Source organism: Dipodomys spectabilis, unplaced genomic scaffold (assembly GCF_019054845.1).
Source record: "Dipodomys spectabilis isolate Male_0828 unplaced genomic scaffold, ASM1905484v1 ptg000137l, whole genome shotgun sequence".
NCBI lineage: Eukaryota > Metazoa > Chordata > Mammalia > Rodentia > Heteromyidae > Dipodomys > Dipodomys spectabilis.
The window spans coordinates 9406683-9425261 of record NW_024870814.1 but is presented as its reverse complement, the minus strand read 5'-3'; the positions used below and the strand labels follow the sequence as shown (position 1 = coordinate 9425261).

Sequence of the window (18579 nt, the reverse complement as noted above, 5' to 3'; positions counted from 1 at the left end):
TAACATGAGTAATAATGTGGATATTTGCTTTAATGTTTCCAATTCCAGGTGCCAGATGTGACATCCAGAGGACCCAGTCTCCATCCTTCCTTTTTGCATTTCCAGGAGACACAATCACCATCTCCTGCAGAGTCATCAGGGTATAAGCAGGGAATTAAACTGGTATCAGCTGGAACCAGGGAATTCCCCAAAGCTCCTGATCTATTACACGTCAAGGCTGGCCTCTGGGGTCCCATCCAGGTTTAGTGGCAGTGGATCTGGGACAGATTATTCTCTCACCATCAGCAGCCTTCAGCCTGAAGATTTTACTACTTATTACTGTCAACAGCATATCAGTTACCCTCCCCCAGTGATATAAGCGATGATAATAAGCTCCCAGGAAAATAGAAGTGAGAGGCTGGGCAACCCAAGCTGCTTTGCCTAGTTCTTCTACCTGTTGATAGTGCTTCTCAGAGGCAGCCAGATTCTAAAGGTAGAATTTTCTGCAATCTAGCATTTTGTTCTTCTTAGCCCTAGCAAAATACCCATGTCACTGAGTCTGTGATTTAATAGTTGAAACCAATCGTTACATATGAGGAGTGCCGATAAATTATTTTGGACATTCCACTTCACTAAAATATAAAATAGCTTATTTTCAATCAGTTTCTTCATAGAAACTAAAACAGCTGCTCAAATAAAAATGGTCATTTTGAGGTTTTCTGAATTGCCATCTTAATGAGTATACAACACATTTTATATTGGCCCCTGATCTTCAGCAAGTCAATGTCTTCCTTTCCTCTCGAAGCACATCTGTGTTAAGTGATATTTCAATTTCTAAGTTCACAAATATCCAGCTTACAGAACAAAACATTTCTATAGATGGTCCTTCAACTGTTATAAATGTCCTAACCCCTGCCTCATTCAAGCCAGCCTGGATCAGAAGCTTAAGAGCTCTCCTAGTTTTGGTTGATGTCAATATACCAGCTGGTGTCCACCTGACTTGGGAATCAACTACATGGATAATAGAAACCTCCAATTCTTTTGGCAAGTCTGTCCTCTTCAACTTAATTTTGATTTGTTAAAAAAGGTGTATACTACTGTTCCTCAGGACAAATATAAAAATACAAGAGCAAGAATATCTCAAAGACAAGGTAAAATGAGATAATATCAGAAAAGTGAGCACACTTTTTGAAAGTTAGTATTTCAAGAAGCTCATGCTGGCTCTGAAGTGTGTGTTCAGAATTATGAACGTAAAGGTAGGAATTAAGAGGCCTCACATCGTAACACAATTCTCAGTCCAATTTCTTTGTAATTAATAATGGCCGCAGAAAAGAAGATTAAGATGAGGTTTGACACAATGGTCCTCTATTGGCATCTTCACAGAGCCAAAGACCAGGAGGGAGAAGGAACCTGGACCAGCACCACAGCAGCAGTGTTGAAAATGGGTTCAGAGTACTTCAGAAGCAGAGAGGACAAATTTGGTGCCTTCTCCCATGGCTCAATATAGCAGAATCAAAGGTTCAAAGTTTTGTGACGAAAAATCTCATTCCACAGCCCTCATTCACCTATAAAATGTTTTAGAATTTTTATAAATTCTTTACATATAAATGTAAAGCTTATGAAATATAGTCTATTCTTTTAATCTATATGCTTTCAATGCAAATTCAAAAAGAGAAGCAGACAAAAAAATCCATTTAAATCTATAAAGATTTTTACAATAACAGGATGCACAATGTATAATACATTGAATGACAAAGTGGAGAATATCTTTATTTTGTTGAAGCTTCTTGACTCCTACACATAAGCCATTCATCATCCATTTTTATTTTTCAGATAGGAAGCATTCTTGTACCTTAATTGGGCTGGCAATGCACTTTCAACTTCAGACTTTGTATTCTTGTAATATAGAAGAATGAGTTTGGATCTTTTCACAAATATTCACTGAAACTTAACATCCAGGATGAACTTGGGTTAGGAAGTGTTCAAGATTTCCCTTTCTTCCATGATCATAAACCAGGCACCACTCTGAGCTCCACCAATTGTAAATAGATATAAGTTGAGATCCAGCTAAACTGAAAAGAGGGGTTTCTACTGCAGTCCTAATATTTTTTATGAACTGTACAGTCAATAGATGCTTACAAATATCACTAGGATTACAAAGAGTCTCTCTCTAGAAAGCTCTTGGGAATGTACAAGACCGTTAAGGTATTAGAAAAGAATTGTGTCCTGAGTCAAGTTCTACAAACACCCACAGGCAAACCTGGACAGTAATTAGAGACACATTCACTGGATCTAAATACACAGGTCACATGGATTCCCCAGAGCTCTGAATCTTTCTTGAATAGAGTACTTGCATCCTCCACAGGGAGGAGACCAGAACAGAGTACCCCGAGACTATGCAACCTGTCCTTAATCGTGTTTCATTTGGATTCCATATTCCAATGGATGAAAGTCATTGGTCTTAAAATTAACAGAACTCATTTTCCTTTTTAATTATTATTAAGTTTTTTTGTGAAAATACCATACAGAGGTATTACAATTACATGAGTATAGTAATGCATATATTTATTATCAAGCATTGTTGCCTCTTCCTTTGTTTCCCCGTCCCATCCCTTCCCATCTTCCCCCTTTCCCTACTCCTCCCCCCAATCTCGGCCACAGCTGTAAAGTTCATTTTTCTTTTTTTTTCTTTAATTGTGAAAATACTGTACAGGGGAATTACAATTACATGGGTAAGATAATGAGTACATTTCTTATCAAGCATTGTTGCCTCCTCCTTTGTTTCCCTTTCCCATCTTCCCTCCTTCCGCCCTCCTCCCCTCCCCTTTGGCCAAAGATGAAAAGTTCATTTTTCAACATAATGTCTTGTATATCTCATTGTGGCAATGGGTCATTTTACTGGCTTGAGAAGAGATCAAGACTCTCTTTCTTACTCTCCCTCTCTCACTCTGTGTATGTGTGTGTGTGTGTGTGTGTGTGTGTGTGTGTGTGTGTGTGTCTATATTTGTCTCTCTTTTTCTATGTCTCTCTCTTTTTCTCATAGAGAAGCAACTGGATATATTAGTTATCTGTTAAGGGATGATGTTTCCACTCACTGGGAAAGGATAAAGACAGAGGCATTTATGGTTGGGTAGCAGTGATTTTTGTTGAAGTAATCATGTCTGGGATCAACACATCACTTCATGCTGATGAACTTTGAGAAGTAATGTCAAAGGCCCAAATGTGGCAAAATATGAGAGGTCTCAGAACAGGAAAAATACTGGGGATAGAAGATACCTAATGTTTCAATAGTGGCATATTTATGAGTCATTATTAAGAACTCAGAGTAAACATATATCTGCAAAATATGCTTCAACTATATCATAATAATCATCATCAAACTACTGTAAAATAGATTTCAATATATTCAATATGTTTTGTATTATCTTTTTACTTAAAGAAATTAAATGGCTGTGCACCTGTGCCTCACACTTGTAATCCTAGTTACTCAGTAAGCTGAGGTGCAAGGATTGACATTTGAAACCAGCCCAGGTAGGAAAGTCCATGAGGTCTTACTCATCTGTGTTCATCAGGGAAATTGGTCTGTAGTTCTCTTTTTATTTTGGGATTTTTCCTGGTTTGTGGATGAGATTGGGATAGCTCCCTCTGTTTCTATTTCTTGGAAGAGTCTGAGTTGTATGGGTATTAGTTCCTCTTTAAAGGTCTTATAGAATTTCATAGTAAATCCATTTGGTTCTGGGCTTTTCCTTGTTGGAAGATTTTCAATTGCTTCCTCTATCTCATTGTAAGATGTTGGCATGTTTAATTGATTTATTTCTTCTTGGTTCACTTTGGGCAATTTGTATTTGTCTAAATATTCATCCAATTCTGCTAGGTTTTCTTTCCTTAGTGAGTATAGATTCTTCAAATAATATTTATAATTGTTTGGATGTTTGGATATTTGTTCTAATTTTTCCCGTGGCATCCCTGATCTTATTTGTTTTCGTTGTGCATTTTTTTATTGTGAAAATACTGTACAGCAGGGTTACAATTACATGGGCAAGATAATGAGTACATTTCTTATCAAGCATTGTTGCCTCCTCCTTTATTTCCCCTTCCTATCCCTTCCTGTGTCCCCCCTTTCCACACTCCTCTCTATTACCCCTCACCAAAGTTCATTTTTTGACATAATGATTTGTATATCTCATTGTTGCAATGGGTCCACCTGTATCTCTATTTAATTGAGTTGTTTTTTCCCTTCCCTTAAACAAATTATACCAACATCAAATACAGTGAAGCAGGGGTTATACCGTGGGGGAGGAACATACAAAGCAACAAAGAAATCATCTTATAAATATGTTAGAAACAATTGCATGAAAGCAAAATCATTTGAATACATATCTTCAGGTTCATTTTACCTAACATCAACTTATCTGACCTTTTCTGCTTGTCTCAAACATATACTAGTTATTGCAAATAAGGGAAACCATGGGACCTATGTTTCTTTGGGCCGGACTTACTTCATTTCATGTAATATTTTCCAAATCTTTCCATTTCTTAACAAATGGGGCAATATCATTCTTTCTGATGAAGGCATAGAATTCCATTGTGTATATATACCACATTTTCTGGATCCATTCATCTACTGAGGGGCATCTGGGTTGGTTCCATATTTTAGCTATGGTAAATAATGCTGCTTAAACATACTTGTGCTCGTAGCTTTAGTATGGTTTTGTTTGTGATCATTTGGGTAAATACCCAAACATGGGATTGCTGGGTCATTGGGGAGCTCTATGAGGAGTCTTTTGAGGAACCTCCATACTACTGTCCAAAGTGGTTGAACAAGCTTACACTCCTAACAACAATGCAGTAGGGTTTCCTTCTGGGCCTATCCCCTACAGCATATGTTGTCATTAGAGTTCTTGATTATAGCCATGACCCGGAATACCAAAAATGATCCTTAACAGAAAGAACAGTGTTGGAGGAATATCAATATCAAATTTCAAACTCTACTACAAAGCCATAGTAGAACTGGGAAGGTGGCTCAGTGGTACAGCGCTTGCCTTGCGTGCATGAGGCCTTGGGTTTGATTCCTCAGCACCACATAAGCAAAGAGAAAAAAGCTGGAAGTGGTGCTGTGGCTCAAGTGGTAGAGCACTAGCCTTGAGACCCATGACCGGACCTCCCCCCAAAAAAGCCATAGTAACCAAACCAGCTTGGTTACTGGTACAAGAAGAGACCTCAGGACCAAGGAAATAGGATTGAAAACCCAGAATTGAACCTACAGTCCTATAACCATCTTATCTTCAATAAGAGATCTAAAAAAATACTATGGAAGAAAGACATCCTCTTCAGTAAATGGTGATGGCAAATTTGGTTAATCACTTGTAGAAAACTAAAGCTAGATCCTTATATATCACCCTGTACCCGAATCAACTCCAATTGGATTAAAGACCTCGGAGTCAAAGAAGACACTCTGAAAACATTACAGGAAGGAATAGGAGAAACACTCGGTCTCCTTGGCACAGTCTGAAATTTTCTGAATAGAGACCCAGAAAAATAAGAAATCAAAAAGGGGTTGGACAAATGGGATTGCATGAAGTTGCAGATCTTCTTCATGGCAAAAGACACTGCTAGCAAGATCAATATAAACCCCACAGATTGGGAGAAGATCTTCCGTAGCCATACCATGGACAAAGGTCTCATATCTAAAATATACCTGGAACTCAAAAAATTTAATCCCCCAACTACAAATCCTCAAGAAACAACTGCCCAATTAATAAAAGAACTAAAGATTTAAAAAGAGACTTCTCTGAAGATGAAATAAGAATGGCTTTTAGAATCATGAAGGAATGCTCAACTTCTCTTGCCATAAAAGAAATGCAAATCAAGACATCACTGAGATTCCACCTCACCCCCGTTAGAATGGCTATAATTAAGTGCCTATGTTCTGTCCCTATGTTTTATGCTAAAGCTAGGATACTTCCTGGGGATTGACAGCTCAACTTTGGCTTTTGGCAGTTTACTGGAGATAAGAATCTCACTTTCCTTCTGAGTCTGGCTTCAAACCTAACTCCTCAGATTGCAGCCTCATGAATAGCTAGAAATGCATTCACTCTAGAGTCATCAACACCTGACAATGAAATACTCCATAACTTTTGTAGTTGAATGAAATATTTCCCATGAATTTATTAAGTAAGCTACATATTTCCCATTAAACAGACAAATACTATTGCCCACAAGTATAATAAATAGTTGATTCTTGGTGAATTTGTTGTATCCTTTAACCTCCAAATGATATTTCTAGATATAACTTTTCATTAACTCGCTGGTCTAAAATAAATCTCCTTGATTACATAACACTATCCAATGTGTTTGTATCATCTTCTCATTCTATAGGAGAACTTGGGGTTCCTCAGCTACTGCTTCCATTGGTAAAGACAAAGATCTGAGTAAAAGAACAGATCTGATTTTTTCTTACTCTAATTAGGAACCACAGCAATGATTCCACTATCATTGGAAAACAAGGGACAAAATAGATCTTGTTTCAAAACTAAACAGACAGGAAAGTCTTCTTTACCTATAGGAAGGTAAAGTAAGTTCAGGCAGATTGGGACTTACCAGTCTTACTGTGTAACCCAGGCTGGTCTAACTATGTGAATAACCTGGCAACCCAGAAAGGATCCCTTGTTCATTGACTACTGTAGCACACTCACACCTCCAACCTTTCCAGCTCTGGATGGCATTTGCAGACATGCTGCCCAGCAGATGAATTCAGGAAGACAACGCCCCCACCCCCACCTCCAGCTGAGTGATTTCACTCCTCTATAAACTCTACTGACTTCCTTTTGGAATGTACTGCTGTTTGAGATGTTTTGACAACTTCAATTTGGGCATTACAAAGCATTTCTGAATGACATTTTTGCGGAAGGGCAACCATGGCATGGTCTCCCACAAGGCATCTCAAGTAGAAATATAATTTCAACAGAGAAATTCACAAGTTCCTGGAAATATTTGAGCTACACTAGAAAATATTCTAGATTATTTTTGTCTTGTCTAGCCACAACTCCCACTGAGTGAAAGAAAATCTATGTCTCCTTTAAACATCAAGGCAAGCCCTTTTGAATTAATTTGCACATTGTGTCATTACATAAGAGTGCAGGTTGCTCAAAGCTTCTTTAGAGGCAGTTTCTGAGACCTGAAAAGCACTGTCAAATCTCAATGTTGGACATGGGATCACAGGCTTCCTTGGTGTGGCTGTTCTGTTCTGGGCTCCAGGTGAGGTTGGCAAAAAGGGTTACTCACACTCATCACCCCCATTGCTGCTCTCTGATATGAAGAGTTCTCAAACTGATAGATTCAAATCTTTGTTTCTCAATTTTCTGTTATTAAAGTGTCTGCCCTGACAAGTTATAGCTTTCACTAATGCAATATGCCTACATTGGGATGGTCTTAGTAAATCTGTGGCTATTCTTGACATAGGATTACCATTCCAGACTCCACTGGAGAAATTGTACTGACTCAAACTCCTGCATCTCTGGCCCTGTCTCCTCAAGAAATAGCCATCATCACCTGTAGAGCCAGTGAGAATGCTGACAATGAATTTTGGAGAGTTTCAGATATTGTTACCAACAGAAACCAGGACAGCCTCCAAAACTTCTGAGCTTTAGAGGATCCAACAGGGAAAGTGGGGTACCAAACTGGTTGAGTGACTGTGGGTCTGAGAAAGATTTCAACTTCACCATAAATCAAGTGGAGGCTGAAGATCCTGAAAATTGCTATGGTCAGGAGAATAACAAGTTTCCTCTCACAGTGCTCTAGTTCAAACAAAATATTCTTCAGACAGCTGCTCACTGAGGTTCACTGTCTCAGGAGTTTCTCTTCCACTGAGCACTTCAACCAACACTCTCTATATTTGTTTGTATACAGCAGTCAAACAATAAGAAAGAAAATTCAACAACTGGTGTGTGTGTGTGTGTGTGTGTGTGTGTGCATGCGTGTGTACAACAAAATCAGATGGATCATTTCGTGTTTTCCTTCCTATCTAAGAACCACTTAGGAATTTAATACTTTATGCTTTTTACTAGATGATCAAGGACCTTGCAAAGAAAAGATTTCTGAATTTAAAGAAATACTCTCAGTGTGATTGATCTTATCTGCAATCACAATCTCAGCTATGTTGAGAACAAAATTAGGAGGACCAATATTTCAGGACATCCCAGAAAGTTTACAAGATATATTTCTGGAATAAAAGACATTATGGCACATGCCTGGATTCTAATTTATGGGAGAAGCATAAGAGGAGTTGTGTAGCCTGATACTGGGCTGGGAAATTGTGTGAGTCCCAATAACTGAAAAATAACATAAACACATAGGGTGGAAGATCTGACTCAAATGATAGAACATCTGTTTACAACATCAAGAGGTCAAAACATATTGTATTAATTTAATTAATTATTTACACTAGTAGCTGGAAGCTCATTTCAAAAACAAAAATCTCTGAATAGACAAAAGTGTATCTCACTTCCATATGTAGGCTGATATTCATATATTAATTTGAATTTTGAATTTATATTAAAAGGACACTGTACTTGCTCAGAGACCTTAGAAATGTGAGACAGTATTCCTACATTATGTTATTCAGATTTGCCTATGTTCATATCATTCTGGAATCTAGATTCTCTCTATCAGAATTAATATAGACTAGAAAGAGGCCATGTCCTCTTTTTATCATACTTTCTGTATTCATGTTCACCACCTTCTCTCAGAAACCTTCAGCTTCTTTTTACTATTTCATGAGTCCCTCTAATATTGCAGGTAGAATATTTTCAGAGAAAATCACATGATCAAGGATTGCCTGTAAGTCCTAGTAATATCAAATCAAAAAAGAAAGAAAGAAAACAGTAAGAAAGGAAAGAAAGAGGAGGAGGATTGGGTGGTGCGCTGGGGGGGAGAATGGAAGGGATGGGAAGGGGAAACAACGGAGAAGGCTACAATGCTTGATAAGAAATGTACTCATTATCCTGCCCATGTAATTGTAACCCCTCTGTACAGTATTTTAACAATAAAAAGGAAGGAAAGGAACAAGGAAGGAAGAGGGAAAAAGGAAAGAGAAAGAGAAAGGTAACAGAATGGACTCTAGAAACATAACTGTCTTTTCATAGATTTTATAAAACCAAGAGTACTTGAGATAATACCATACAACTACCTTAGTATTTCCATTTATTGGTAAAGATTTTCCATTAAAGTATTATTAATAAATTATCTTATTTATAACTTCAATTTAAACAGATGCTTTTAAATTACCTATAAAATTTAAACCACCTGACAAATATGGGGAAGAACTAAAGTTATTTCTTTGTCAATGGAAGGCCGCTGCACGTGAGATATGGAAGAGGATAAAGCAGTGTGGTAATGGAAGTTTACTAAAAATATACACATTCATATAAACTGAAATATTTATGAAAGCCTTAAAGAAGCAAAGGTCACTTGTTAATATAGTTAAACTTGAAAATTTGCAAGCCTAATAAGACCTAAACAAATTTGTATAGAGCAATAACTTGTTTTTTTAATTTTTACTTTTTGTTTGCTTTCTTAATCTCAAAATATATTCTCAGCTACTTACTTTTATTTCTGATTTTCATCTAGAGGTAGCTAAAACAATTCACTAAATTATTGTTAGTGACAAATTATCTTAGCAGCAAAGAAGAAAAAGATTCTTAAAATAATCCTACGAACTAAGTACAAGCTTAACAAAACAGAAGATTATTTTAAGCAGACAAAACCAAAACATTACCTCACCAAACACAAACAAAAATCATGAACTCAAAAAGCAAAAGCCATCATTGATAATCTCACAGTGCTTCTGGGAAAAAGGTCAACTACAATATTCAGGACCACAACAAAAAAGTAGGTTTGCCTAGGGAGCTCCAAAATAGAATGAGCACTTCCCATTCTCATGCAAACTACAACAGAAATTTCCAAAACACCTACTTTTCTCAGCTTCTCAGAGTCTTAGAAACTAGTACCCAAATCACAATAAGTGTGATATTTCTTGATCATGTGGTTCAAAGACAACATCAGTTTTTGTTTCAGGAAAGAGCCTTAAAAGGCTGACAAGGCACAAATGGCAAGGAAACAATGGAAGAACAAGGCCAAGGATACAAGCAGCAAGCCTTACTAGAAGGACAAATTTTGAATTCATAGGATAAAAACCATTCCATTTTCTAGTCCCTTGAAAATAGCAAAGGCTGTTGGCCATGTTTACAAGGAATGGAAAGACTTAGAAAAAATTATATTAAGTGAAGTAAGCCAGGCACAAAGAAACATAGGTCCCAATGTTTCCCTTATTTGCATTAACTTGTATATGATGGAGACAGGCAGAAATGGTCAGATAAGTTGATGTTAGGTGAAATGAACCCCAGGATAAATATTCAAATATTTTTTTCTTTCTTGTGATTGTTTCTAACATATTTATAAGATGATTTCTTTGTTGCTTTTTATTTCCCTTCCACATGGTTTAGCTTTCACGGTATTTGATGTTGGTATAATTTGTGGAGGGGAAGGGAAAAAACAAATCATTCAAATAGGGATACAGGTGGACCCATTGCAACAATGAGATGTACAAGTCGTTATGTCAACAAAGAACTTTACAATGTTGGCCTGCAAGAGGGGTGGCACAGGGGAGAATGGGTAAGGATGAGAAGGGGAAACAAAGGAGGAGGCAACAATGCTTGATAAGAAATGTACTCATTACATTGCCCATGTAAATATAACTCCTCTGTATGGCATTTTCACAATAGAAAAAGAAAGACAGTGGGAGAGAGAAGTAGGGGAGGTGAGAGAGGGAAGTGATAGTAAGAGAAAAAAAACAAAGGAAGGGGTAACAATCTTCAAAAAAATATACTCATTAGCTTACTCATATACAGCATCTTTACAGTAAAATAAAATTTTAAAGAAAGAAAGGAAAAATCCTAACAGAAAACTAAGCTTGAAAATAGCAGAGAGGATCTTTGTTCTCATATTTTATGCAGATATGGTGATACATGATCAAAAATCCTGAGTGTTTCACATCCAAACAATGAGCTTCCATAATATCCCTATATTATCAACTGAGTTCTGAATTTTGTCTGATGCATTTTTGAATTAAGAGGTATACTATACAATGATATGGAAAGATATAGATTTAGATAGACAGATAGATAGATAGATACATAGATACATAGATAGATAAATAGATAGGGAAAAAACTGAATTGGCCTCAACATTGCCCATACCTGTATAAGAAATGTAAAGTTTAAAATCACTACATACCAAACACTCAATCTGTTTTTGTATAGGATAGCTGTATAATGATAAGCACTTAGGTTCCCATATAAACAGCATAAGCCAACACACAGGCCAGCAGTTTTCTACTAGCATCAGGAAGGCTCTCTCCATGCACACAACTCAGTCACACTTTCTGTACACAGAGTTCCCAAGGGGTTCTAGGGTCTGCACAATTTAGGATGATTAGGAAGAATGTGAAGGGAGAAAGAAATGTAGGGAAGGGGAAATGGACAGAAAAGACCATACAACAAGCTAAACACTTCCTGTTGCTGAAGATGACTGAACCTTAACGTCCCATGGAAATGTGGAAAATACCTTCAGGTTATTCTCCATAAGATGAGGGGATGAGGTATGCATGCAACTCTCCTCTCATGAGCACTGAGGAAATTCTGAGGGCACTCATTCCTGATATGGTGTTCATGTTGGTGTATAGGCAGAGGTCTCCTCTCTTCCTTCAAGATGACAGTGAGATACAAAACGTCTGATAGAAGTGAGCACAAATATATTGAATACCGTGAAACCAGCATTGCCTGATAATCTAGGTAAAAATAGTATAGAAATTTCATTCTCCCTGCAACAAGATTCTGGCTGGATTCTTTTTAGCCTGACCCATTGAAACACAAGATATGCAAATGCACACATGTAGATACCTATACCAAAGCTTTGGCCTGGGTCATTTCCTTACTAGTACACATGGGAACAAACAAATAAACACCATAAAACCTAAACAACAAGGAAAAAGCATACGCATTTATGGTGAATGGAGAGGATAAGCAGAGTGTATAGAGATGTTTGCAAGCCTAATAAGGCCTAAAACAAATTTTTATAGAGCAATAACTTGTTTTTAAAATTTTTACTTTTTTGTTTGTTTTCTTAATCTCAAAATATAATCTCAGCTACTTACTTTTATTTCTGTTTTTCATCTGGGATTGGCTAAAACAATTCACTTAATTATTGTTAATGACAAATTATCTTAGCAGCAAAAAAAGAAAAAGATTCGTTAAAGAAAAAAAACTCGAGGAGCTGGGAAGGTAGCTCAGTGGTAGAGCACTTGCTTTGCATGCCTGAGGTCCTGGATTCGATTCCTCAGCACCACATAAGCAAAAAAGAAAAAAGCAGGAAGTGGCGCTGTGGCTGAAGTGGTAGAGCGCTAGCCTTGAGTTGAAGCGCTGAGGGACAGCGCCCAAGCCCAGAGTTCAGGCCCCATAACCAGACCTCCCCCCCCCAAAAAAAGAAAACAACTCCAACCAAGAACAAGCTTAACAAAACAGATGTTTAATTTAAGCAGACAAAACCGAAATCATTTACCTCAACAAAGACAAAAAAATTCATGTACTCAAAAAGCAAAAGCCATCATTGATAATCTCATAGTGCTTCTGGAAAAACAGTCACCTACAATATTCAGGACCACAACAAGAAGTCAGTTTCCCTAGGGAGCTCCAAAATAGAATGAGCACTTCCCATTCTCATGTAAACTACAACAGAAATTTCCAAATACACCTACTTTTCTCAGCTTCTCAGAGTCTTACAAAGTAGTACCCAAAGCACAATAACTGTGATATTTTTTGGTCAAGTGTTTCAAAGAGAACATCAGATTTTGTTTCAGGAAAGAGCCTTGAAAGGCTGACAACTCACAAATGGCAAGGAAACAATGGAAGAACAAGGCCAAGTATACAAGCAGCAAACCTTACTAGAGGGACAAATTTTGAATTCATAGGATACAAACCATTCAATTTTCTAGACCCTCACAAATAGCAAAAGTCTCTTGGCATTGTTTAAAATGAAAGACAGGGGGAGAGAGAAGTAGGGGAGGTAAGAGAGGGAAGTAATAATAGGAAATAAAACAAAGGAAGGAATAAGAATCTTCAAAAAAAAATGTACTATTTACCTTACTCATATACAGCATCTTTACAGTAAAATAAAATTTAAAAATGAAAGAAAGAAAAAATCCTAAATGAAAACTAGGCTTGAAAATACCAACCCAGATGCCATTTAATAGATGAATGGATCAAGAAAATGTGGTATATAAACACAGTGGAATTCTATGCCTCCCTCAGAAAGAGTGACATTGCCCCATTTGTTAGGAAATGGAAAGACTTGGAAAAAATTATATTAAGTGAAGTAAGCCAAGCCCAAAGAAACATAGGTCCCATGGTTTCCCTTATTTGCAATATCTAGTATATGTATGAGTCAAGCAGAAAAGGTCAGATAAAGTGATGTTCGGAAAATGAACCCTAAGATATGTATTTAAATGTTTTTCTTCTTTCATGCATTTGTTTCTAACACATTCATAAGATTATTTCTTTGTTGCTTTGTATGTCCCTCCCCCACATTATAACCCCTGCTTTCACTGTATTTGATGTTGGTATAATTTGTGGAGGGGAAGGGGAAAACAAGTCGTTTAAATCAGGGTACAGGTGGACCCATTACAGCAATGTGAAGTACAAGTTGTCATGTGGAAAACAAACTTTACAACTTTGGTGGGGTGGGGTGTGGGGAGCAGAAGGAGACTTGGAAGGGATGTAAAGGGCAAACAAAAGAGGGTGCTACAATGCTTGATAAGAAATGTATTCATTATCTTGCCCACGTAATTGTAACCCCTCTCTACAATATGTTCACAATAAAAAAAAAAAAAAAAGAAAATAGCAGAGAGGATCTTTGTTCTCACATTTCATCCAGATCTGGTGATATATGAGCAAAAATTCGGAGTGTGTTACATCCAAAGAATGAGCTTTCATTATATACCTATATTATCAACTGAGTTCTGAGTTGTGTCTGATACTTTTTTGTATTAAGAGGTATACAATGATAGATGGAGAAATAGAGACAGAGAAATATAGCTAGTGAGCGAGCGAGCGAGCAAGAGAGAGAGACAGATAGTTAAAGGAGGGAAAAAACTGAATTGTCCTCAACATTGCCCCATACCTGTATCAGAAATAGTAAAGTTTAAACTCACAACATAGCAAACACTCATTCTGTTTTTGTATATGATAATTGTATAATGATAATCACTTAGAATCTGATATAAACATGATAAGCCAACACACAGGCCAGCAGTTTTCTACTAGCATCAGGCTTTCTCCATACACACAACTCAGTCATACTTTCTGTACACAGTCAGAGTTCCCAAGGGGTTTTAGGGTCTGCACAATTTAGGATGATTAGGAAGCAATGTGAAGGGAGGAAAAAATGTAGGGAAGGGGAAATAGACAGTAAAGACCATACAACAAGCAGTGTGTGCTCAGTAGCAATCTAGATTCATATTTTCAATGCTTATCTTTCCATGGGTGATTGATACCTAGTACTAATACTCTTCCTTGATACTAATCAGAGGTACCAAGCAACAATTTCCAGTAGCCATGTATAAATATATATGTACATGCATGTATATATATATATATATATATATATATATATATACCCTAATCAGAAGTGAATGCAAACACTACATAACAGTATATCATAAACACACAATTATTATAAAGATAGACTTTTGTTAGATGTATTTTCCCATCAGCTGAATAATGGAAGTGTTCAGAGACATGTAAGGGAGTGTGGGAACCTAAAATTGTTCTGCAGGGTATTTGTAATAGATGTATTTTTTTTTGTCAATTGTGGGGCATGATCTCGGTCTGGGTGCTCTCCCTCAGCTGTTCAGCTCAAGGCTAGCCCTCTACCACTTTATCCACAGTGCCACTTCGGTTTTCTAATTGGTTTATTGGAGATAAGAGTCTCAAAGACTTTCATGCCTGGGCTGGCTTTGAACCATGATTCTCAGATCTGAGCCTCTTGAGTAGCTAACATTACAGGCAATTCAGGCCATTGTAATACAAGCCACTGGCGCCCAGCTTGTATTATATGCATTTTTGACTAATAATATATCCAACCTACAATGGATTTATCTAGATGTAATGATAATATTTAGCATATTTTTCACTTTATGCTTGAATTTTTTTAAAACCTTGTAATCAACATTCTTAATAACATCTTAATAGACTCTATATATGTTTCTGTATATGTATTTTTCAAGTGTATGAAAATAGGTGAAGAATTCCTCCTTAAGTTGATGACCACTCACAGTGGGCATCATTCCCAACGTTGGCTTCTTTTTAAATTAATGGCAATTTATTTTTATGAGTTCATCTATTTCCTGATTTCTCAGATTTCTTTGAAAAGTTGCTTATGTCAAATCTTTAATACATTGGGAACTGATTTCCTCCTCACAATGGCAAATTGTGTCTTTCCATTATGTTTTTCTCCATTTTTCACAAAATTTATAAGTACTACTTATCTTTTAAAAATATTTATTTTATTGTTAAGGTGAATTACAGAGGGATTATAATTATATGAATCAGATGAGTACAGTGATAATGGATAATGAGATAATTTTGTACTAAGTCTTTTGTTCCCTCACTCTCTCCCAGTCCCGCCCTCATGTCTCCACCTATGAAATATATAAACTTGTGTAGTTCACTTCCATGCATGTCCAGTGAGCACCACTGCTGCCGCTGTTCACAATTATTACCTCTAATTCTATTCAATTCAGTTTTCCCTCAACACTCCTGAGCATATACACTTCAATTCACCTTAGATGAATAAAACAGAATCATCAAAAATTAAAAGAAGAAAGACAGATCACTTTTTCTGTATCATTGAGTTCATTTAGATATATATGAATATATACATATAATTTTATATAAATATGAAGAGGCATGTAGACATTCTGCCTAATTGTTTATCTCCTAAGAGTATTCTCTTTTGGTCTGATTTTGTGTAGTTATTTAGAATCCTGTATGATTTATCATATCCCAATTCTGTCTTTTCTTAAACCATCTATACCTAGATTTCTCTTGGGCTCTGACTTAGACCAAACCACGCTGTCCTCATTTTGACCATTCTTTCCAGCAGGTGGCAGGATTTACACACCAGTATCCAGTGAAGAACATTACGGGTAGGGATGGCAACCTTGTAACAATAGGCTCTTGATATATTTAGCTAGGGATTTCTCCAGGCCCTTCAACTGCAGACCTCTGGAACACCAGAGTCAGCCTGTGGAAGTTGGAGATAGTAGAAATTCATTCTCTTCACAGGTAGAAAAAGCTCTAACATGCCTCTGGCCCAATGCAATTTTTCTGGTTCGGAGGATGAGCTCTCAGTCTGCCTTGCTCTCCTCAATACCTGTTATAGACAACTTCTCTGACCTGGTCTAGCTTTGAGATTGCTAATATTCACAGACAGAAAGGAAGAGTCTGGGTATCATCCTATTTATTTACAAATGGTGAGAACATAATGAAGACCCAGAGAAGATATCATAACACTGGAAGCCCAATGAAAAAGAAACGACATGATATATAAAGCCATTGTCTCAATGTCCTTTCTCTTACTCACTGATTTGGTTCAGATCACTTTCCACATGAGACTACATGCTTCTTAATTATTAGTGTTCCACGCTAGGAAGCAGATTTTGGATAAATTAATTGCCTTGCTTTTTTGAATTATTGTATGTCATCGTAAGATTATTAAACATAGCATGTACATTGATAACATGTGGTCTTAAGCCCAAGATTGAAACGTCTATCTGGAGATCATGGCATATCACAAATACTGAGGTAATTTTGGTCTTTTCTGGTAGCAACTATCTTTTGTTTCAGCCTCTTAGCCATCAAACCACGGGACATGGCTTACTTAGGACATTGTTATAATTGCTTCCCTTGCTTTAAGTGTTTATATAATTTACATAGTAAAGCCAAATAAGGGAAAGTTTGCCTCAGCTTTATACCCGATCTTAAGGAGAATCCACATTTCTAGGGGTGGGGCGGGGTTGGTCTAGGGGATTGGCCTAGGTGCTATCCCTGAGCTCCTCAGCTCAAGGCTAGTGCATTACTAGTTGAGCCACAGTGCCACTTCCATTCTTCTGGCGGTTAATTGGCGATAGGATTCTCACCGAATTTCCTGTCCAGACTAAGTATTAACCACAATCCTCAGATCTCAGCCTCTTGAGTAGCTAGGATTACAGGTGTTAGCCATCGGGGCCCAGTGAGAATCCACATTTTATTTTATGGTTATATGTGTGTTTTGGAACAGACTGAGACATAAAAACAGCTTATATCTCTTGCTATGGTAGTGAGAATGTTCCAATGCATAAAGATATTAAGCCAGTTTAAAATGTCCAGAAACTCTATTCTCTCCACATCTTCACTTCCTCCATATACCTATATAAAACACTCATTTTGCCTTTATCTTATCCCTTTCTAGAGTCATTACAGAGAATTGAGATTAGGACACACAGGAAAATCAGGTCCTCATCCCTGCAGGCACCAGTAGATCTACATGAAGGACAGCAGACTGATTGTGACTTGTCCTGTTTGAATGAATCATATTCTCTAGTCTAAGACTAAGACACATGGGCACGATGGACCTATGATGATTTCCTGAGATGAACCAGCCTTACAGCTATATCCATGTTTGCCCAGCCCTCCTGATTTGCATTTGCCTAGACCACATCCTACTGCAACACTGACTTCATAATAAGCTGCTCACACCCTGTGCAGCATTCAGTCCCAGTCAGCACACAGCATGAACACGAGGACCACTGCTCAGCTCCTGGGGCTCCTGCTGCTTTGCCTCCCAGGTAAGGAAGGATAATACTTCTCTCACCCTGTGTGGTCAGTGATGCCTGTGGCTTCAGGGAAGTCCTGTAATAACATGACTAATAATGTGGATATTTGCTTTTATGTTTCCAATTCCAGGTGCCTGATGTGACATCAAGATGACCCAGTCTCTTTCCTCCCTGTTTGTGTCTCCAGGAGACACAATCACCATCTCCTTCAGAGCCAGTCAGGGTATTAGCAGGGTATTAAACTGGTATCAGCAGATACCAGGGAATTCCCCAAAGCTCCTGATCTATTACACTTCAAATTTGGCCTCTGGGGTCCCAACCAGATTTAGTGGCAGTAGATCTGGGACAGATTATTCTCTCACCATCAGCAACCTGAAGCCTGAAGATTTTGGCACTTATTACTGTCAACAGCATGTTTGTTACCCTCCCACAGTGATACAAGCCATTATCAAAACCTCCCAGGAAAGCAGAAGTGAGATGTTGGCCTGCTCTAGCTGCTTTGCCTAGTTCCTCTACCTGTTGACACTGCTGCTCAGATGCAGCCAAACTCTAAAGGAAGAATTCTCTGCAATCTAGCATTCTGTTCTTCTTAGCCCCAGCAAAATACCTTGGTACTGAGTATAATTTAATAGTTGAAACCAATTGTTACTTATGAGGAGTGCCCATCAATTATT

The 18579-nt window shown here is 37.5% G+C and overlaps 1 long non-coding RNA gene across 1 annotated transcript; it reads right to left on the bottom strand.

The window, feature by feature from the left end:
* Positions 1–218: 218 nt before the first annotated feature.
* Positions 219–18346, bottom strand: LOC122116742. The gene is made up of 2 exons (XR_006149015.1): positions 18278–18346; positions 219–289 (listed from the first exon to the last, which is right to left on the bottom strand). It is a non-coding gene; the product is annotated as an uncharacterized LOC122116742 (long non-coding RNA).
* Between the last annotated feature and the right edge of the window lie 233 nt (positions 18347–18579).